We start from the raw sequence: 23,477 nt of genomic DNA on the forward strand, positions 1-23,477 counted from the left end.
TTTCTCAAAGCTTTTTTTCTCTTTCTATTTTCTTCTTCTTTTCTTTCCTTAGACCACTTTTCTTTGATGTTCTTTACCTCTTCCGTCAGCACTTTCCTCATTACTTCTTCCGTTTTTGTCAACTGGTCGAACCCCCATTTTACGTATCACCACTCCATCCAATACAATACTTTTTCCAGGAAGCACCCGACTTGGATGACATGGTCCAGTGCTTCCTTCAAACTTCCCACTCTGACATAAGGTGGGTCAGTAAATCCGCTTGACTTGCTGACTTCTTCTTCTATCATCCCTGCGATGAGATCTCCGGCCACCTTTAGTCCTTTGACTTGAATAGTTAACAAGTCTTGCCTATTTCCATCACTCCATTCCTTTTCTATTCTTCCTACAACATATTCAACATCCATTATCCAAAAATAGATATCTCTTAATAGATTGAATAATTTTGTCACCTCCATCTTCTTTGTTTATTCCGTGGAATGGTCTGAACGATTGTTGTTGTTGTTGAGTTGAATTATAGTGGCGTGCGCTTCGCATTGAGCATGTACCACTGGTTTATGATTCCACAGGCACCTAACTGATTACTCCTTGGAGGAAGGAATGGAGCCACTTCCTCCAGGCATATCTGTGTTCACAGAACACTAATTGATTGGGCCGTCAGGTCAAGGTACTTTTGTGTACACATCGATCTGATTGTAAGGCCTATGTTTTGTTTGAGTGGGATTGGACCCAGCACACACTCTGTCATTCATTTGCATTGATTAGCGACTAGTGGGATTGGACCCGATCTAGTCCGTATTTTTAATTTATGATGCGTGCACTGCACGTATGTGTTTTGATGTCTGTCCGTCGCAAAGGGCGAAAGTGGTCAGGCTCGGGCGGAGTTGTCTTGCCACAGGTTAGCAGGGTTTTTCCGATCCAGGGTATTTTTGTTCTAAATTTCCGTCTTTGGAATTTTGAATCATAAAAACTCTGTGCTGTTTTTAAGAGAGATAGAGTCTATTGAGGTCGATGTTAGCTTTTAGATGACAGTATTTGTCGATTGGTTTTGCAGCCTTGTGCTGCTGGCCCTGGATGGAGTTGGTGTTTTTTCCATCTTACTGAGTAATTGTTTTTGGGTCCTAATTATCTAGTTGTAAATTTTGGTTGCAGCCTTGTGCTGCTGGCCCTATAGTCACTGGGTTTTTTTGACTACCTTATACAAGTAATTTTTGGGGTGGTATTCTACATATTTGTTATATTTGCAGCATTGTGCCGCCGGGCCCGATAGTCGTTGGGTTTTTTTGACTACCTTATATGTGTAAGTTTAGGGTCTTAATACGGGGGATCCCTGATGGTCTATTCTTGCGACCACCTTATACGTTCTATTTTGGGACTATATGGTTATACCTAGTTTTTGTCTTAGCTGTCACCTATGTAGAAGATAGACTTTTGGAGCTGTTAGTTAGGGTGTTAGGTGAGTATTAAGTTAGGAGAAGTGGAGAAGGTTTGTTTTGTTTTTCCCACCACCCACCCCCTGTATATTTCTTCCTGGTATTTGAACTAGGTGTTTTTTAATTTAATGATATTTGTTTGTCGAGTTTTATCAGTCAGTGGGCTAGTTTTGATAAAATGAGTTTTTCTATTGTTCAGAATTTGGTACTTGTTTTGTGAGTGTATTTATTTTGTAATACTTTTGGCTAGATTCGGATTAGATTCCCTCGTCGATCACACTCGCCTCTCATAAATGGAGAGTTCGGGGAGACCGAATCCTTGTCTTCGCCATTGGTCCAAATTTGATATATATATATTTTATGTAAGTATTTATTAGTGTAATTTAGATAATTTCATTGCTTAGCCGGTTTCGGATTAGATTCTCTCGTCGATCACACGGTCTGAATGACGAATACTGTAGGTTCTTATAGTTAAAGCGCAGACGTGAAGGAAAACATCCCCCTAAGACTAAAATCTTATATTACCAAGATCATCACTTAAAACGTACAATTCACAATCTTCTCCTAGAGCAAAAGTAATCCACATAGTGAGTAATTTCAGACCACTGCCATTCAGGGTAACGTTCAAGAATCTCATTGAACTCTTTTGATGTAAACGGTCTAAAGCGATATAATAGTATGAATGCACCCTTGACTCAGAGAAATCTAACACACTGGTTGACTTTTTTCACTTATCTCTTGTGAATTTCTCGGAATAAAAGTTCTACAGTTATCCATTGAGATTTCACTCTGGCAAGCCCCTGCCAAACTTCCTTGTAAATCTTCTCTTGCAGTTCTTTAGGTAATGATTCAATATCGTTTTTGAAATGAAGTTTAAATACTGGTCTCGATGATGTCCAACATTTGACTCCTAACCAATCTGGTTTCTTCTTTAACGACATGGTAAGTTACTTCAATGTCTCAGTCCCACTAAGGGTAAGTAATGACAATTCGGTGACCAACGAGCATGTTCTAGATAGGCCGAATCTTGTGGTTCCCAGTGGTGAAGTGACACACCGCAACTGAAGCACTTGACTTTATCCCCTTCGTGCAAGTGGAAAAATCTGGCTCTGGCTAATTCTTTGGGGATCGGTCCTCCCAGATACTTAGGCCATTTTCCTTTGAATGATTGAAGACGATTTTCAAAGTCGCAGTATTCCGACAAACTTACAGGGAATGAATATTCGTCTTTCACAGGTTCGTTTCGATGAGGGCTGGGTGACATGGACAGGAGTTTGCTCAAGTCTGGATGACATCCGTAGGGGGGTAGACGTGAAGGTGAACATCCACATTTAAAATGAAACCCAGTAAAGTGTCCAAGAGGACGAGCAGCATCGCTTTCGCATCCCTCAGGTTTGACACGCACAGCATCACTTTCCATGAGAGGGGTAGTGAGAACAAAGTTCTCATGATGCTTTACGGCATCGCTAAGGTCACAGCGTACAGCATCGTTCCCATCGCAAGGCTCACAATCACATTCCACTTCAGAAGCCCCAAACTTGAATTGTGCCTTTCTGAACTTGTTTTGTGTTTCTCTGAAAGGATTCATCTTGTTCGCTTGGTCTTGGTAGTCACAATGAACTATCGATCTTGACCATAGCCCCTTTTTATACTAGTCACAATGCAGTCTCAAGCTTGTACATCGTTCCTTTTTTATATCTAGTTTTTGAAGGTACTGTCTCTAAGGTACCGTCATAATTGTACCGTAGTGTAATGGGTGGAAAGGCCATGGAAAGGTAAGGGCAGTGCAAAGACCATCGAGTGTGTTCCAGAATAGCTGAACCTTTATAGATACATAGATCCATTCGTAACTTCAGTCCACAAGCGAAACACTGTACTTCGTATCCCAATCCTGACTCAGGTCCCAAGTAGACAAATCCTGTTCTAGCTAAAACATGCGAAGAAGGTAATTCTTCCCTATCCGTAAACTATTTCTGAAATGTGTCCAATCGACGGGCACAATCATAATAGTCAGGTAAGAAGACTGGAAAATGGTAGGGTTTGAACTTGGAGTTCTCATCAGGTTTCTCACTTGATTCTTGCTGTGGCGTAGTCATGCTTCTGGTGAGTGGCTATCCACTTACAACCAATGTTTTATACCGACATGTCCATATAGCAATATAAAGTGATTGGGAAGCCGCACTCGCTTCTGATACACGATTTGACAGACTTTTTCCAAGGGTCGACTGACGATGTGGTGAGTGGGTAAACGTACAATCTTGTTCGGTTGATAGGTGGTCACTTTAAAGTGTTCATCTTCTCTAGACTGCAAAGCTTCTTTCAGTACGCCAAAGTTCACCACTCGACTGGTACGATAATTCAGAGTCAATCCTTTCACTTTACACTTCGTGTGCACTTCTCCTTGTTTGTCCCGGTATTCGTAGCCGTAATTTTTAAGACCGCCACTGGCGAAACTTAGAATCTTGTCGTCAGAATGCTCGTCTGTCCAGGCTCCTAAACGGTCTCCTTCGATGTTAGAGTGCTGTTGACTCGGGTGATCGATGTAGATGCAACTATCCGTGTCAAAGTACAGGACGCGTTCCCCTAACAGTTCTAAAGCTTCGTACAGTTTTAAGCGAGCATGAGCTGTCACGTAAGCTGCAATGATGACATTTCCAAAAGGATCGGCTTCTACAAAGTCCAGATCTTCTTCGTAATTGACTAAGATCAAATCTTCGCGAACGACATCCACGTGTTTGATGAATTTAGTTTTGTTGTGAATCATCTGGAAGTAGCAGGAAGGTTCTGTCAAATATTCTTGGGTAAACACGGTCGTTGTGCCATTTTACCCCACAAGCAATTTAACATCACTTTGGCAAACGATCGCCTGCCTTTGTTTTTCTCGATGTGATCTAAAGTAATGCCTTCTTGTGCCCAGTATTTCTCTTTGAATGTCTTTTGGTCTTCGGGAGTGTGATACCAGGACGGATAACCACTGGCTTCTTGCTTTAGTTTCAAAAAGGCATCCACGTAGTCTGCCAAAATGCCTTTCTGAGTGGGGTCACCCTTGTTGTATTGTTCTGTCTTGGGAAAGTGACAAATTTCATACACTTCTAACAGTTGGTATCCCATGTCCAGAGCTTTGAACAATTCTACGCTGACCCACGTCCCCGTCAAGGCCCGTTCTTCCTGAGTGTGCTGACAAGGCTGGTCTTGGTTGCACGTTTCAGCACAAGTACGGCACAAAGGAAACATCAGTTTGTCTTGACAATGGTGAGGTAGAACGGGATGGTACAAGTCAGTGGGAGCCAAAACTTTACATTTGATCAAGCCTTCATATTGTCGAATGTTTTTCAAATCGATGTGTTCCGTCAACAAATGTGGGTGCCCTGCAGGAAAGCGACAATATTTGCACACGTAGGGATACAGTGAACACACGTCCAAGTATTTGATTTCTTCTCCTTTCTCTTCGTCGGCTTGGTACAGCAAACTGGTGGCATTGGTCCTTCCTCCGTACAAACTATCCCTCGTGTTCAGGGGGTCCATGAACTGGTAACTTTCCACGAGGTGTTTAAACTCTGGATCGGTTTTCAAACGGTGATGGTACTCGTGTTCCCACATTTCCACCACTTAGTATCCTTCCTGTTCTAACTTTAGGCGTTGCTGACATGTGGCCTGGTACAAGTCTTCCATGGTTCATTGTAAAAACTGATTTTTAGTGCCACGGTCAGGGTAACAGACGGGGCATCCGTGAAATAAGCAACCTTTAAACTCGTACACAATCTTGGGGTTTTCTAAGTCCCAACCATCGACCGAATGCATTCTGATGGTCTTTTCACCCCCTCCGTTGCGGGCATGCTGAATCCATTTGTCTTCCTTGTCGCACAAGTAATGTAACCAGCGTAGGGCTTTGACCGAGTATTGACGTTTGACATAGTTGGTCATTTGAGGACTGATGACAGCCACGGTGTTTTCAGGCATGAATCATTGCCGGTACACTAAGGAACATGCTTTGGCAATGGTGCAAGCTTCTTTGAAAGGATCGACCCCTCCGTGTTCCATGAACAGTTCTCGAAATTTTCCACAGCAACGCCGTAAAATGTCCACGTCGGAACGACAATACTTTAGCATTTCTTCCTGAAAGTCGAAAGGGTCAGAGGCGTGAGCCTGGTACCAAGCGTAGAAAGCTTCTCGTTGTTCGGTACGCATGTTGTCAGGGTCGTAATAGTGAGCCTCAGGCAAATGGGGTAGAACGGTGTGTTGATTGGCTTCCGTATTGAAAAAGTGTGGAAAGCACCCTTTAGCCATTTCTGTCATTCCAAACGTTTTAGGCATTCGACTCAAAGGCATGGCTAAGTAACTCATCGAATCTTTAAACTGTACTTGTCCCACTTGCATGAAAATGATTTTGGCTCCATTCAAAGTGACTTTAGGACGTTCGGTGCCATGTTCTGTATAGTATCTGTGAAGAAACTGTCCATCGTATCCGGAGAAATTGTGAGCCATCACTGTGGCATGACGATGACAATCTCCGTAACGTTCGATGTCCTCTTGGATCCACGTCTTGTCGATGGGGTGTAAGACCCATCAAGCGAAATCAGCTAGCGTGTTCGGTCCTCGAAAGATTTTTTCACGTCCTCCAGAAATCTTGCTGCAGTGAAGGCAATGACTGAAAATAGGTTCTTGAATGCACTTCTCGCACGCTCGATGAGCCACGCAGAAATTAGGAATGTGAATACCAGTCTCTTGCATGCATTCAAAACACTGGACAACAAATTTTTACAAAAGTCATGTTACTGAAATAAAATTAGTCAATTCTTATCAATTTTTATGTGCTGAACACGAATATGACAGTCAAATTGCAAAATTGGCTCTAGTTTTTTTGTAATCTGCAAGAAATTAATGTTTACATAACGAAATGCATTCCAATAGTAAAAGGTCAACTGTAATAGCCTACCTATAAAAAATCAAGTCATTGACTACATCTTAGATTTCTTCGCCTGTCTCTTGTACAGCTGTTCGGGAGCATCTCTGAGGAGTGTCCAGCAGTAGTCAGCCAGCATTGTAGTGGACCATTTTCCCTGGTATCTTTGTTCCATTGTTGCGATATCTTGATGAAAACGTTCGCCGTGTTCATCACTAACAATACCACAGTTGCTAGGAAAGAAATCCAAATGGGAATGAAGGAAGTGAATCTTTAGAGACATATTGCAGCCAAGTTTCTTATACTTCATCAACATGTCTTCTACTAGTTCCTTATAGTTTTCTGCCCTAACATTTCCGAGGAAGTTTGTAGAAACTAGGCGAAAAGCATTCCATGCTTGTTTCGCGTCACCTTCCAGCAAATTGTTGAACCGGTCATCTTTGAAAAGCTCTCGAATCTGAGGACCCACAAAAACTCCCTCTTTAATCTTTGCTTCGCTGAGTCGAGGGAATTTTTCATGCAGGTATCGGAATGCTGGCAAAGTCCGGTCAATGGCTTTCACGAAGTTCTTCATCAAACCTAGTTTGATGTGAAGGGGTGGTAGCAAGATTTTCTGAGCCTCAACCAGAGCTGGGTGTTGGATATTCTTCTCTCCAATGGCTACATTCTGCCTGTGAGTCCATTCCTTCCTCATGTAGTGCATTTCCCTTGCTCGGCTATCCCACTCGCATAAGAAACACATGTATTTTGTATATCCTTGCTGCAGTCCCATTAAAAGGGCAACTACCTTCAAATCACCACAGAGGTGCCAGCTGTACTTGTTATACTCAATGGAATTCAGTAGCTGCCTTAAGTTATCGTATGTCTCTTTCATGTGGACAGCATACGCTACTGGAATAGATGGAAGAATGTTTCCATTGTGCAAAAGCACAGCCTTGAGACTCAGTTTCGAAGAGTCCACAAATAGTCTCCATTCTTGTGGGTCATGAGTGATTTTTAAAGCATTCATGAGGCCCTCAATATCGGAACAGAATATCAGATTACTTTCCTTTCTGAAGAAAGGCTCCAATTGCTGGTGGCGCTTTCGATATGCAGTAATTGTGACATCTTCTTCTAGAAGATTCCATTGTTGGAGTCTTGATCCTAGCAATTCTGCCTTGTTCTTTGATAAGTCCAAATCACGAATCAGGTCATTTAGTTCTTCCTGTGTTATTCTGTGTGGGGTTGATGATGCACCACAGTGAAAATCTGGATCACTGCATGCTGATGGACCAGGAGAAGAACAGGTCGACTCACCTTTGTCTTCGTCAGATGAATCAAGAGAATATTCTGCTGGAGGTTCTGGAATAGGAAGTCCCTCACCATGTGGAACTGGTCTCAATGCAGACGGAATGTTTGGGTAGACTATTCTCGACTTCTTTCGCTTCGTTATTCCGCCGGAAAGAGGAGGAACCAAGCAGAAGTAACAGTCATTTAGGTGGTTGCTTGGCTCTCTCCACACCATTGGGACTGCAAACGGCATTGATGACCTTTTGCAATTCAACCACTGTGAAAGCTGTGTTGTACATGTAGCACAGCATATATGCGGAGCCCAAGGCTTGTCTTGGTCACCAACCTTGCATCCGAAGTAAAGATGATATGCCTTCTTCACTTGAGAATTGATACTTTTCTTCTGGTTGGCAAATGTCACTTCCCCACAAATATAGCAAAAATTGTCCGCGGTATTAACACACTTTCGAGGCATTACTGTTCTTTATTGTACGTAAATGGATAAAATAATAAGTTTTATGTAACAGTAGCTTGAACTGTCTCGCACAACGTCTAAAATATTTTAAATGCTGAACCTATCTGATTGGGCTTTATATAGTACACTGCTTACGTCAGCTTCAGCAGCCGCCTGGCATTAGTATAATAGGCCTACACATGTATAGTACACTGCTGACGTCAACTTACTTCAGCAGCCGCATGGCATTAGTATTGCATTGCATCAGAAAATGATGCAATCAACTGTGGATGATGTGAGCATGATGGTATTATGCAATGTTACATCATTATTCCGGATGTTGCTGCAGTCCTACTGGAGAAATTTACACAGTGAAACATAGAAAATGAGGTATATGAATATCTTCAAAACGAGAGCCAATACAAATTTTTCACGGTTATATTCGTGTTCGGCACACCAAAATACTACAGATTAGGGCCTTTTCAAGTCAGTAATGATTTCACTGTTGACCAGTGAAATCGAAAAAGATGAAATTGCCTTTCTTCTTGTGACCGATCTCTTTCTCTGGTTGGGGTTGGTATTTTTGCACATAGCATTCGTGTTCCAAGTCCACGATGTGGCAGCAAATGTGACATTTTTTCTTTCCTCGACACAGGTGTGCCTTGGCATTATTGGTAAGTATGCCTTGTCCACAGGTAGGGCACAATCTCAGCAGCTGACAAGCACATTTCTTCTGTGAACCTTGCATCTTCAAATGTTGTTGGTAACAGGCAGGGCTGACAAACGTGCGCAGACCAGTTGAACAATGCACTCGTTCTTGTCCTTCGCTCAGACAGGGTGGAGAGGCCAAACATGCTGAGCATTTCAATCCACATCTCGGTGATGAACCCTTCTGCTTTCTCTAACAGTACTTCGGACTTGAAATCTTTAAACTTCACTGTGTATTTGTAAGCTGTAGTTCTAAATTTTCTAGAGGGATGCTCTTCCGTCTCTTGAATGGAATAGTACTTTTCACGGTTGACTAAGGGTGGTGAACTTTGTTTAGAGGGTTTGTTTTCTGGTTCACTCATGTCCTCTTCAAAATCACTGGCATGAATTTGTGCCAAGACTTCAGCCCTGGTACGAGGCGATAAAGCACGTTTCTGCCTCTTACTTTCTTCTTCCTTCTTCTCAAATGAATTGGATCGTTTCATCTTGATAGCAAAAAGTCAAATGACTAAAGTTTAAACACCATGGACTAATTTATAGTCATAGCAGACCAGCGTATATAAAAGGGTATGTGTCTTGTCCTTTCACTATTCATTTCACTCTCAAACCGAGCACAACGATGGAAGAGACTACCCAGATCGAACGTTTCATCAGAGCTTTGCGAGGGGTCATCCAAAAATTCTCTTCAGACCAGCCGAGGGACTACTCTCCTTCCTTTCAAGATAAAAGTCAAGATACTTGCTATATCTGTCAGAAGAAAGGGCATTGGTCTTCAGAATGTCCAGACCGTCAAAAAAGAAAAAAAGGGGCTAGAAAAGACAAAAGTCAAGATACCTGTTATTATTGTCAAGAAAAAGGACACTGGTCTCCAGATTGCCCAAAAAAGAAACAAGGAGTCAGAAGAAGAGAGGGATTCTTCAGAGGAAGAAGAGGAAGAAAACAGGTGAAGAAAAAGAAACAGGAGAAGAAAAGAAGAAGAGAAGAAAGTGAGGAGGAATAGGAGGAAAAGACTGTGGTGGTGAAGAAATTCAAAAAACTCAGAGAGTGAACAATGAGACAGAAGAAGTTTATGAACTTTTTAAAGTGCTCTGTTGTGAATTGTGAATTGGATTGTAAATATTTATAAAAGAATAAATTAGGTATTAAAAGGTAAGTGTCTTTGGGTTTTGATTTTAAAATAAGAACCTACACTCACACACTCATACACACGTACTACAGAGGTAAAATGTTTTTTTTTTATAGTTTGAATGGATGTTGGCAATTGAAAGTCTATCTCTTTTCGACAGACGTGGGTGGCCCTGAAAAGGGCCTTTTTTGGTGTAGGGGTGAGTTTAAGCAATCAACTTTAACTGCCTTAAACCTTTGCCACGGCCAAGGCCTACTTCTGGACTGCGTAGTGTTGATGATGATGATTTGGTTGAAATCACTAAGGGTGGCACGGGAGGCTTAGTCACAGGGTTGGAGTGTTTAGCTCGGGAAGGTCATATTCTCTTTGGTCGTAATAAAGAAGTCTGATAACATTTGTTTCAGACTTCTTAACTCCGCTAAAATGTCTAACAGTACCGTGACCATTTGATTTTCACACCCTTGTTTCTTTGCTGCTGCTTCTTCTTCTTCTTGTTTTTTTCTTACCTCTTCTTTTTGCTGCTGTTGCTGTAGGAGAAAAGCTTGTTCCGCTTCCTTTTGCTGTTGTATAAATTTCTCCAATTCTTCTTTCTGTCTCTGTCTAAATTTCTCCACGTGTGGTAATGAAGGAGAAGGTGACGAAGGTTCCAGAACAAATTCTTGCGAGGTAAGAAAATCCACAAAATCCCAATTCACCTCTTCTGAAAGTAAGTCCGGTTTCCCTTGGGTAGTCTCCACAGCTGGTGCACCCCAATTTATCGTTTTCTGAGTTTCCGTCATGTTGAAAAACTGTCGCATGAATTGACTGCACACAGGTGCTAGCAAATCTATATAGACCACATGACGTCACAGACTGCTCTCTTCGGATTGGATGTGGGCGTGTTTGGATTGGTCAGTGAACTCCGTTTCAATCCTTCCTCTCCCTATAAATAAGTGTAGTTCACTGCATTCCTTCACCTGTTCTCGGCGCCTCAACATGTGGACCAACGTTCAATCTTCTACGCTTGTGTCTTCGATGATGTTCAGGACAGACATACCGATGTACGTCCGATCCAAGTGGACAGTTGTCCATAGGACAGATACCAGCCTATGGATACGTAGGATCTATGTGGAGAGGCAAGGATGTCTCAAAAGAGTTTTAGTCTATGGTCCTGCAGTCAGGCGAAGCCTAAGGACAAGAAGAAGTCACAGATGCCCTTTATGTTAAGGGCATATTAACATAAACCCAAAGGCCCTTTTCAGGGCCACTCATAGGTCTCGAAAAGATCTTGACTTTCACTGCCTACCCTTTTTTTATTTTTTTTTTTGTTTTAAAAAAAATAAAAAATAGAGACCCCTCCCTGTTTCAATTTTCGCCTGTTCCATTTCCATAGACCCATCAGGTCGGAACCTTATTAAAATAGGGTCCCGACCCTGCTCCATTTCCCCTTGATGCTCAACAGGCCCAAGATTTTTTTTTTTTTTTTGCCCATGTTAAATTCCCCTTGACGCTATACAGTCCCACCCTGTTCAATTCCCCTTGACGCTAAACAGTCCCATATTCCCATGTTAAATTCCCCTTGATGCTATATCATCCCAGGGGTTTCCACAATGTTAAATTTCCCATTGACGCTATATCGTCCCAGGGTGGTTTTTAATGGTAAGTCCCATTGACGCTATATCGTCCCACTTCACTACTCTCAATGTGTTTATACCAATATTAAGTTTCTGTATGTCACTGTGTTTAAGTTTTGATTTTCTCTGTTTTATTTCACTTGATACAAACACATGCTGACTAATCTTGTCATGTGGTGTATCTCGATCATACTGTAAAAGTGCATAGCTTAACACAGGTTTCGAACTCTTGCTATGAGCAGCAGCAGTAAACATGGCATGTACCACTAGAAATCAACTTTTTTTCTTCTTGGCTATAAAATCATTAGGTACTAATGTGTAAACTATTAAGTTGGTAATTTTTTAAATATAATTATTGTGCAGATTTACTAAATGTACTTTTGCGATACTAAGTCCCATGTTTGTTTAAAGGTTCTAACAAGCTGGGGTTTTTATGCAATATGTCATAAGTATATAAGGTGTTGTGGGCTGCATGTATGAAGACAGCTCAGCAGCTTTCTAACTAATATTGCAATTACTATGAGCTTTTTTAAAAGTTATTTATTTTCTTTAAGTTGTTTCTTACTGTTCTGTATATAGTTTAGAAACTTTAAGCAATATTTTGGACTAGTCCGATAACATAAGACACATCACCCAATATATTTGTTGGGGGGCTGATGGGTCTTACTGCCTAACGAAGGGTGCTGTGTGGAGCGTTTTGATGTCGACTAACAGTGTAATGAAAGTCAAATTTTCTGAAATATCACACACAACTGGTAACCAATAACAATGCATTTCTACAAAGTAAAGTTATAATGTTTTTGTCAGACTTCACTTATCCTGATGTCTTTTCTCTAATAAATTCAAATTCTCACAAAAGAACCGGACCTGTTTTCAAGTTTTGTTGGCCCACATTTCAGTTGGCTGGAAAGCGATGAAAGTCAGGAATGCCAAAATCGGGTTAAGCTGAAACATTATTCTTTAAGGAAACAAATAAAAATATGTTTTGCCTATTGGAACTGTAAGCAATGTTTTGTTTCATTCAAGAAACATATTCCCCACATGAACCTACTTAAACAAACTTTGGCGTACCTCGACTACCATTGCATTGCAACAAATTCAAATGTATGTCAATGGAACATGAAAATGTGTCCATTTGCTAGTGTCATATTTTCACTCCACCAGGATAAAGACAGCACTGTAAGTATATTAATTACACATAAATTAGTGGAAGAGTGTCGATATAGGCTGCCAAGTGTGTGAGCTATTCCTGAAACTTGGACTACTCATTCCGATGACAATTGACATTGGAACACATATACATGGCCGTTATTTGGGTAGTAAGACATAGCACTAAAACAAAATATTTTGGACTTGTACATTTTTGTTTAAGATTTTATTTAAGCACAAAATATTTATTGATGGAATTTAATGTGCTTTTCTCTATTCTAAATTATATAATTAATATTCATTCCTAACTTATTTTACAAGCAAACTACATATAGTTATATCATTTGTTATAAGAACTTGGCTATATTGTCAAGTGAGTGTTATCTTCACATACCAACACGTGTATGTACTGATTTTCTGTATTTAAGACTCTAATTCCATGCCTGAGAAATTTTTCTTATGCTGCAATACATGATTCAATTTCTTATACAGTATAGGTCCAAAAATGTTCTTAGGGATATAGAATACCCAAGTCATTGTGAGTGTTATCCTTGCTGATTTGATCTTTGCAATACAATTTAATCATTACTTAATCCATGATATGATTGAGGTTTTTTTAAACTAGTAATTTTTTAAATTACATTACATTTTTTTGTAATGTAACAAATCCAAATCACACACACACACTTAATCTAGCACTTCACACACATAATTCCAATGTCTTCACAAAAAGCTCAAAATGTCAAAGTCACTGTGAGTGTTATCTTCACTGACATAATATTCTAACTTCAAGTCAACAATAACTTATTAATCTAGCAATCCAGAAAAGCATAATTTAATGACATTTTTCTTTCATAATTTACTAGTTGTCTAAGTCTGAGGTGGGCAAACTATTTTTCAATGTAGCCACAGGTGTGGCGAATGAGAAGTGAAAAACATCATACGATGCCACAACTGAGCCAAACTTACATGGCCAATTTGCCACTTGTGGCAATTGGTGACAAGGTTGCCCACCCTGGGTCTAAGTCAGTGTGACCATTGTCATTACCAGCCTGAAACCCAATTTAATGTCATTTGTATAAATTCATTTCAAATAAATATTATGATATAGTTGAAGTGTAAAGTCAAGCGAGTATTCTGTTTGCAGATTTTACATTTTAGATATTACAGTAAAGTCATATTTTCTCTTGTGTAGTGAACTTTATTGCAACTGGTTCCAAAATAGTAAAACTTATTCAGTTTTCATTCACCAGAATAGGTATTAATACAATCCTGAATTAACTGTATGGTACTAAAATATACCCTGATCTTGTGTGAGATTGTAATATACAGAACTATACCTCAAGACAACAATAATATATTGAATTTATATTATATCAAGACTGTCATGGTTATGAACTCCAACTTTATTCAGGTTTTTTCATAATAAATGATCATCTTGTGTTATGGCTGAAAAGAAATCAGAGTTCATTTTAACTCCATTCTCTCCACATTTGTCAGTTGTTATGAGGCATACTCATCATCAGTGTTATAGTAAAATGTAATCTTATCTGGATCAATCTTGCTGGTGTAATATATGAATGGAGAAAGAATATTATCATCCAGATTAAAATATTTTTTATTCAGACTCTACTGAAAATTTTAGCTGGATATGGGATACGGAGCCTGATGTGTACGAACAAAGCAATGTGTACCATGACCTTTTTAATTTAACATTTTAAACTCCTGCAGAAGAAAGAGATTTTTAGATCCATTAAATTGTATTAACAAAAACATTTCTTCAGTATGATTTTCCTTTACTTAGTAGTGACACAACTCATATTTTAAAGTTGTTGTTTTGTGTTTGGTTTGGCTTTTTATGGTAAAGCAACACAAGTAAGTTATTTAGTGCCAAGGTATAGTGCCTTGCCCAAGGACGCACCATGGTAGCTAACCCAGGTTGGTCCGATGGTAGAATTTGAACCTACCTTATTTCACAGGTCCAGAAAGCTAACCACTGAGCAACTACAGCTCCCCATCTTATAGTGGAATGCTGGTATACTTTATGATCAAGAAGGATGGGTTAGGGTATGCATGTTGCATCTGAAAAAAGTGATGGAATTTTTGTTTACATAATATTTTAGTCATACAATATGAATCATTTTCTATAGATTTAAGATGTATCAGATCAAGTTAAGAAAAATTATATATTCTGCTTCCTGGGAATGTACTAAAATTCACTGTTAATGTTTGATTTTTTTGGTAGTAAGCTTACTTGGTATTTTTTTCTTTTTAACTTGAATACCTAATTTGTTAACATCCTGTCCTAAATCTTCATGGTTCTGTCTATAAAGTGACAACTGTTGATACATGTAGGGAAGTTTTTGTTTATATCTTTTGATTTTTGTGGTTCTGGAAGTTGCAGTATTTGTTGTTGTATTATTAACCATTTCAGTAATTTAATGAATGCAGAGTATACTGCTCTATAAATGAAATTTATGGGAAGATAATGTAAAAGTATGTTTCACTGCAAATATAAATTGTTTAAAATAATAATATATCATTTATCATATGACTATTCAATTGTGGTAACTAGTATTCCATCCAATATCTATATATTAAAATATGTCTTTTCATACAGCTGGTGATCATTTAGATACAAGTCCAATTGAACATAATCAAATTATCAGTGCAGGTGTTTTTATTAGTAGTAGTATTGCAAGTATAAGTGTTAGTATTAAGATTTCATATACAGGTATGATAAGTGTATCATAATGTTTAAATGATGCTCCTTGTTACAACATAAAATATGTTCATTGAAACAAATGGTTCACTGGTAAATTGGCAGTAAAGGTCTTCACTGAATTATGTTGCATAAACTATTTTACAATAAAACATATATGATGCATCTCAATTATGATGATGTGGAGGAGGAGGATTAATAATAATGCAGTTTAAGTTATCTTCATCACATAAGTTCTAGCAGATGTGTCATTTTTATGTGGCTCATTATCAGTTTGAAACTGGTCTATGATTCCTGGATCTGGACATATCTGGCCCCCTGCTGTTGTGCTGCTATGGTCTTTACAGTTCATTAGGATATCAGTTACACTTGGTTTACATTTAGAACCCCATGGGATGGAATGCCCAGTTTGAAACTGAGAGAATGGTTAATTATCCATAATATAACTCCTGCAGTTATTATTAGGTTTGATATCAAGGTCTTTCATTAAAAGCTTTTCAACTCATGTTCTGTTCTACCATACAGATAAATAAAGTCAAATTCAAGGCTTTCAGAATTGTCCAGTTTGTTTCATGTGTTGTCAGTTTAATGGGCAGGTAACTAAATGTGCAGCAGACGGACTGTATATTGCCACTGTACCACATAAATATCAGTGCTTAGTCTGCTCTCAGTGGCTGTGGTTTGATTAGTTACAAGTGTCATCACATGTGACTAATTATTAACCAATGTAATGAAACTTATATAATTAGAAGGCTGTATTTAAAAACTCTAAAGATCTTAAATGTGTGCTAGAGGGTAGGGTTAGCAGTTATAATCCCAATTATGTTGTGACGAGCAAAAAGCACTGCACACATTTGAGCTTTTAGTTTGGTTCTGGTAGGGTCAAAACATGCAGGTACATTTTGATCTTTAAAAATTAACATAATTCCCATGTAATACTTTCCAAACCTAAGTATGCAATTGATCTGATAAAAGTTTTGAGATTACTGTTTAGGCTCTGTTCTTACAATACTAGATATACCTGACTACTCCACAGTGAAATGGCCAACTGTTAAGTTATATAAGCCAGATGAGTAATGTTAGCCATTTGTTTAAGTGTTTTCTCATTAATTTCATTTGTGTCACAGAGTTGCATGCAATATTTCTTTCTAGAATAAATTTATTTTATTTTCTAATTGTGTATTTTATGGTCTCACTGGACAGTTTATCTGGTGAATTTTCATCCGACAATGACCAATTACAGAAAAATGAGAATAATTTTACACTGAAGATACTAACAAAAACAAACTAATGATTTTTGTAGAAAGCATACATGTGAGATTTTGACTGCAGTAATCAGGTTAATTCCTGATGCAGCTATTGATTTCTATACTGAACCATCACTGCCACCATCTCCTAAATTTTACATTCATTTTTGACAAGAAATAGCTATTTTCAATATTTTTCTGTGACAAGGCAGCTAAAAGAATCAGTATGTGGCTTATGCATGAATAAAGTTCACTAGTACTATAACAAATTAGCATACTTTTTTCATCAACCCTCAACCATCTAGATTTTTTTATATTTGCCTCTGTAGCAGACACACATCAAGGTCAGCAGCTCATTTGCAGATCAAGCATTTGATCTCCAATGCTCATCTAACTGTGACAGGCAGTCACTAACAAGCCAACCTATTTCCATGCCTAACTCAAAGTAAATCTAAACCACATTATAGATTTAGCTTATGTGTGAATTTAGAAATGCTAGGCTTGTGATAATTAGGTTCATGCCTTCTACCTTAAAAATTAGGTGTATGTCAAAATACAAAATTATCCAGTGAGACCTATGATGTTAATTTTAATCCCTATGGGATTTGTGACATAAAAAACCCAAATGCTTTATGTATTAAAAGGTAACTAATGGGGGCAGGATCTGCAGTGAATCAATGGTATGTATGATAGACTCCTGACAAAAATGTTTGTGTTACAATCCTGTTATCAAGTCAACCAGGTTACCTACTGCAATGTACCCTTGCCTTACTCCAATTCCCTCAGTACTCAGTAAACAACTAGTGTTGCTGTACATAACAAAACCAGTCCATATTGATTTTACCTATTTTACTAAATCCTGACAAAAATAATTCTCTAAATAAAGCATGATTAATATGTGAAGGTCTCGCATGTAATCAAACTCTTCCAAGCTTTTAATGATATGAACCGATTTATCAATGTTTATCAAATTTACATGAAAAACTATTTCTTATTTGTTATCAAATATGTTAGATGTTTTGATCATATAAGCATTTCTGCTACATTAGATCAAAATAATCTTTTTGTCAGAAATAGAGCCCTTATAGTATTTGCAAGGTCAACCAATCAGATGCAGAATTTGAGTTTAATATGAATGAATATTTTTTTTACAAAATTGCTCCTTTGCTATATCTTGATGAGATAAATCTATTTACCAAGTCTGATAAAATTAATGAGAAATAGTTTTAAGAGCAGTAGCAAGAATGGCGAGTGAGATGTAGAACCACCACATTATTTGCATAGAATTTGCTTACAGCCTCAGACATACAAGCAAATAATTAAACAAGTCAGATCTAAATTTGACCATGAACACTGTTGTGCAAGTCGTAAGAAACTCTGCCAATCAGATGCAAGGTCACTTCATTAACATACCTTTATCACACTCATAATAAGCATCATTGTGAAGCTTGACTATAGAAGCCCAATGGCCAAGTATGATCAAACTTGAATCAGCAGTAGTGGTTATAACCTCGTGTATTTGTATGCATCTTCACTTCTTCAATCTAGATCTCATTTATATAAGCATGTATTCTAAATTTAGTAAAAACTGCACTATATGCATAAATACTGCATGCGGTGGTAACATGCTCAGTCAGGTGAAAGATCACTTTATTATTATTAATGGTTAACACTCATCAAACTTCGAGGACAACTTAATGATTTTAGTCTATATTGTGGAAGTATGGCTTTTAGGTTGGTTAAAAGAACTCAACTAATCTTATACATGATCACCTCGTGTATATACTTGGATTTTGCTGAATTCCTAAAGCATGGAAAGATGCCATAAAAAACCACCTAGTACATAATAATTTTGATAAGCAGGATGATAAAATAACGAACTTGCGAAAACAAGATTCACTCAAGTTTATTTACAAAGATCTTTGACAGGAAGCTAAAAGGCAACACACTGCGAAGCAAGAAACTTGGATGCAAGTATTAAATAAAAATATAAGTAGTGAGGAGTGGTCTGATATATATAGCCGGGCAAAATGCTGTACCAAGGATACCAAGTTGATCTCTTTTAACTTTAAATTAATCCATAGAATAATCGCTACTAATGATTTTCTTAAAAGAATTAACATATTTGATGACAACAAATGTACTTTCTGTAAGAGTGAAACTGAAAGTATTGAGCATCTCTTTTATGACTGCAGTATTACTTCACAGTTTTGGTACCGTTTTAATGAAGTTTTTGCACCTTTTTGCCCAAATATTGTACATCTGTCTAAAAAAGAAACATTTTTAGGAAGTGAACAACTGGACAGTTTGGGTAATTTTCTGCTTATTTTGGCAAAATATTATATTTATACTTGCAGATTCAATATGAAAAATCCTTCTATTTTTGCTTTTAAGCAAATAGTTGCAATGCATAAGAACATTGAAAATTACACTGCCAAGGTAAATAAAAAAGAGGACCAATTTCTTCAAAAATGGACCTCAACAATGAACATTTAACTTGTCTCTGACTTGAGGGTAAACAGGAACAAAATACTGTAATATCACAAAAGCCATGTCACCTAGATTTTGGCCATATGCATGTGTATATGCGTGTGTGTGTGTGTGTGTTTTTCTTTTTTACTTTCTCTGTAGATTATATTTATTATCCCTAGATTATCTGATAACCAGAAATGTTTGATTGTAAGGTGATCCTGGGATGGTTCCCCGACCCAGTGGTCAACCTATTACGGGGTTAATAAAAAAAAAAAAAAAAAAAAAACTTGGATTTTGCTCATTATTAGATTTATCCAAGATGTTGATTTAAGCCCAAAACCAAGTTTTATATAAACAAATTGATCAGAACTATGGACTCCAAAGTAGCTAATTTCTTACTGTTGAAAGACAGAAGGGATGTGAAATAAATAACACACTCTGGACCATTACATAAACCCACTTAGCCTTTTGACCAGTTGAGATAAAATAGCAACAATAATGTTAATTCAGATTGATAAATTATGTTTTCTCACATTACCTCTAGCCCTTTTCAACATGGATGGTATTTTTCTTCCACATATGTCAGCTCTTAATTAGTGGCCCTTTTCCATCATGAATGTTGTAGGTGAAACTCTCAGAATTAGGCTTTTTAATTTGTATCTGAAAAAGAAAAAAATTATTGGTCTGCATATATCAATGTCACCTTTTCTGTATTAAATTAAAATACCATATGTGTGTGTGTGTGTGTGTGTGTTCATTTTAGAATTTAAGCATACTTGTCTCCATGTGTTTATTTTACAATTGATGATGATAACACATAACTGGTTCAATTGATAAAATGTTATTTCTGACTTCTTACAACTGCTCATTATATCTGAATTTACATTCAATGTTTGTTTTAATTAACATATTTTGGATAATGGGCAAATTATTTATTTTGTAGTTTATCATTATATCATTTATCAGTAATTTATCATTCAAATATTTAAAATATAGTACCATTATACTGACTTCATATTCTATATGATATCCCAGCAATACATGTTAAGCAGATAAGTGCAAATAAAAATGTTTAGAATGTAAAAGCTACTCCAAGCTCAAAGAAGATCTGCAAAAGATGATCTCCAACATATTACCAAACAAAAAGCGAAGTTAACGCAGTTACCTTTTTTATGATGTTTCAAACACCAACGGTACTGTACAGCTACGTCTTCTGAGTTTTACCGTCATCTTGTCTTTCAAACCAGAATTAATTTCTTGAGCTCTTACAAAATGAAGAAAATTTTAAATACTATAATTTAAGCAGCTTCTTTACATGACATAAGATAAATTATGGCACAGTGTTGTCTTTCAGCACGACGCAACTTCACATTTGGACGGCGTGCTGTGTGGGCATCCCTGACACAGCAACTGACATGAATCCTTTATTAGCAGACAATAATTCGGAATAAATCCTCCGCAAATCTAACATTCTCGATTTTTCATAGTTCCACTTTTTCACTGTTGCATTTGTTTGATTGTGCTCATGAAGTTCAATGAATCAAGTTCATCTGCTGTCTGAAATCCCGGTTCAGTTGGTATTTTCTTCCGCGCATGATGCCGTGTAAATACAAGTTACGGTCGACATTCAAAGTGGTTTAGGTTAATTTATTATTTTCCTTTATTAAGGTCATTTGCAGAAAGTGTTTCGCTAGGATGAGATAATTTAAAAAAAAATATATCAAAAATAAAACTTTCTTTTCCAACGCTAATACTGGATATATTTCAATTTGTGATTGATACTATAAATAAATATTTAAAAAAACATTTTAGCCCGTGGCTTCGGCGCGCCACTCGTTTTTGTGGGTTTTTTAAAATGTTGTTGGTGTTGTTTTGGTTTTTGTGTGTGTGTATCACACTAAGAAACATACCAGGTATTAGGCCTAACGTAGGAAAAGAAATTATCCTCTATTTGTTACTATTCTTACTGTAAAATGACGCAAAAGTGATCAAATTGCTATTAAGATTTTGTTTTATATAACACTTACCGCTCGTTTTCCTCGAGATAAAGCAGCCACTTCAAAATGATTATAAAATCTGTGACAGATGAAGAATGTGGTTTAAATAATTCGTAATCGCCTGCCTTAAATACTGTAGGGATTTGCTAATGTATTTCATGGCCCTCGTTTGAATAGATAACAACGATCATGTATATCGACCAAAATTTGTATATTCCTGCCCACGATCATGTATTTTGTATTAAACCGTATATTACACGAGCGCTCTGTGGCGAACTCGGGGGGGGGGGGAGGTTTATTATACCCGCTATATCAGTTGAGAAATATATTGAACTGATCAGGCCCCAATACTCTCGCTCTGACAAACATTAAAATAATTATATGCAGAATATCGGTATGTCTCCCTCTTGCCGAAAATGTCAGCACCATATATATTTTGCAAGTAATGTAATGGGTATAGTAACACACACACGCACACACAAACACACTTTTTTTTGGGGGGGGGGGGCGCCGGAAATATGCCCCCCCCCTTTCCAAAAAATTAAAAAGTATTTTATGTTTGTGTCTTTCCCCCTCAGATGTGTTGTATGTTTTATTTAAAACAAAATTTTATATAAAAAAATTTAGTTTGTAGATATTTTGATGGGGTATTTATGTTTCCATAGTGTTATCTAAAGGGTTGTTCGTCCGAGTCTGGTTTCCCTCACCTTGCTCGAAGTTCCTTCCCTTGAAATATTTTGTGACCTTTGCTATATGTCGCCTAGGTCTCAGTGTTTGCTATATGTAATGGTGCTATATTGTATGTATGCTATATTTTCTTTATGTTTGAGACAGCAAGTATAGATCAACTATCTTTCCCAGTTGTATTTCTTCCTTTATGATGTTATATTGTATCTTTTAATTTGTTTTATGGTTTTCTAATTTTGACGATGGAATGGTGTACTATTTAGATTTTGTTTAAAAAAAAAATAATTTCTCATTTTATTATTCGAGTGATAATATGATCGTTCCTCATAATAGGTTTTAAAGATGTTGATAGGTAGGTTACGCTCGATCCAAGGTTCACGCTTCTTTATTCTTTATGTGTTTCTCCTGGGTCGCGTTAGGCTTCCTTCGTTTAGTTTATCTGATTATGCTTTATTGAAAGATCCAAACGTATATATGAGACCACATTATTGTGCAGTGGTCAACCACGCAGTGCGGGAGCTGTATGGATTTTAAGATATAGAAGTTAGTAGGGTTTTAAACTAAGTGTTATACAGTATGTATTTGTGTCTCTGTTTTGTCTGTTTATGTTCTACATGGCGTGTTTTCAAAGACTTTTGATGGGCCTGTCCACTTCGCTTAGCGCCATGTGACTTAGCCCCATGATGTCATCGCTATTTACTTCCCCCTTATATTTTCCCTGTATCCCTTACTATATATGTCTTTAGAATTTTTTTTTCATAGAAAGAAAAAAAAAATAAATTACAAAATTCTTTTATTGTTTTCTTTCTTCCTTTCTTCCCTTTTCTCTTTTAAAGAAAAAGTTATATGGGTTTCTTTGAAATATTTGAAATATAATTTGAAATTTTCTTTAAAATATGGCTGTTGTGGGGTGCGAGGAGGGGGTATGGGTATGGCATCAGCTCGCAATTGCGCTACGCGACCCTTCGGTCTGTCATACCTATTCCTCTCTCTCCCAATTCCAACATAAATTGCGTTATATCAGCCTGACGGTAAGTATCTGTTCGTCGTAAGACGTACTGAGTTCGTATTGTGGTTAATATTCTTATTTTTACTGCGTATCCTATTTAAAAATCTTTATCACCTGTTCACAGGATATCATCGTAGTTACTATATAGTCTATACATTTTTAGAACGATTTTGTTTTCGTAGTCTACATCTATGAATAAAATGTTATTTTTGTTATACTTATATATTTTTTGCAAATTTCCATTATTAACTTTATCCTATTATGTTTAGTTTTTTCACATTGGGCAATCGTATGTAGTTTGGTGAAGTTCGCTGTTTTACATAAAGGGCATTTCGGCATTATCCTGAGCATACGACGTTTGATTGCTTCTTCGTCTGTTAGCCAGGTGTTGTGCAGGTATTTAAAAAATTATACTTTGTGTTTGACAGATCTTATTTTCACCAATTTTTCCAAGTGTTTGTCCAATTTACCCCCCAGTTGTCCTGCTCTAATCTACATTTTATATTTTTGGTTACCTCCTCTCTAATCCAAGCGTCACTTTTACTTATTTCTATTTTCCATAAATCTGTTTTGTCTCTATATTTTAAAATTAGTTCTCTTATATATTTAAATTTGCGTGGCACTTCAATTTTTTATATTAATTTGTTATTTTTGTATATCTCTGGTCGGTTTCTCAAGGTGAAGCTGAACC

General features: G+C 37.3%; 1 long non-coding RNA gene across 7 annotated transcripts in view; it reads right to left on the minus strand.

Moving 5' to 3' along the window:
• Positions 1-21,358, minus strand: part of LOC149786579 (uncharacterized) — a 29,053-nt gene extending 7,695 nt beyond the window's left edge. For 6 of the 7 annotated variants that reach the window (XR_016424983.1, XR_016424987.1, XR_016424985.1 and 3 more), the window contains exons 1-3: positions 20,259-21,358; positions 19,632-19,753; positions 14,620-14,734 (exon numbers count right to left, since the gene is read on the minus strand). This is a non-coding gene — a long non-coding RNA (uncharacterized LOC149786579). The remainder of the gene's footprint in view (positions 1-14,619; positions 14,735-19,631; positions 19,754-20,258) is intronic. The other variant, XR_016424988.1, reaches the window with a different exon arrangement.
• Positions 21,359-23,477: the final 2,119 nt, after the last annotated feature.

Source organism: Sinohyriopsis cumingii, chromosome 12 (assembly GCF_028554795.1).
Source record: "Sinohyriopsis cumingii isolate HCF-2022 chromosome 12, ASM2855479v2, whole genome shotgun sequence".
NCBI lineage: Eukaryota > Metazoa > Mollusca > Bivalvia > Unionida > Unionidae > Sinohyriopsis > Sinohyriopsis cumingii.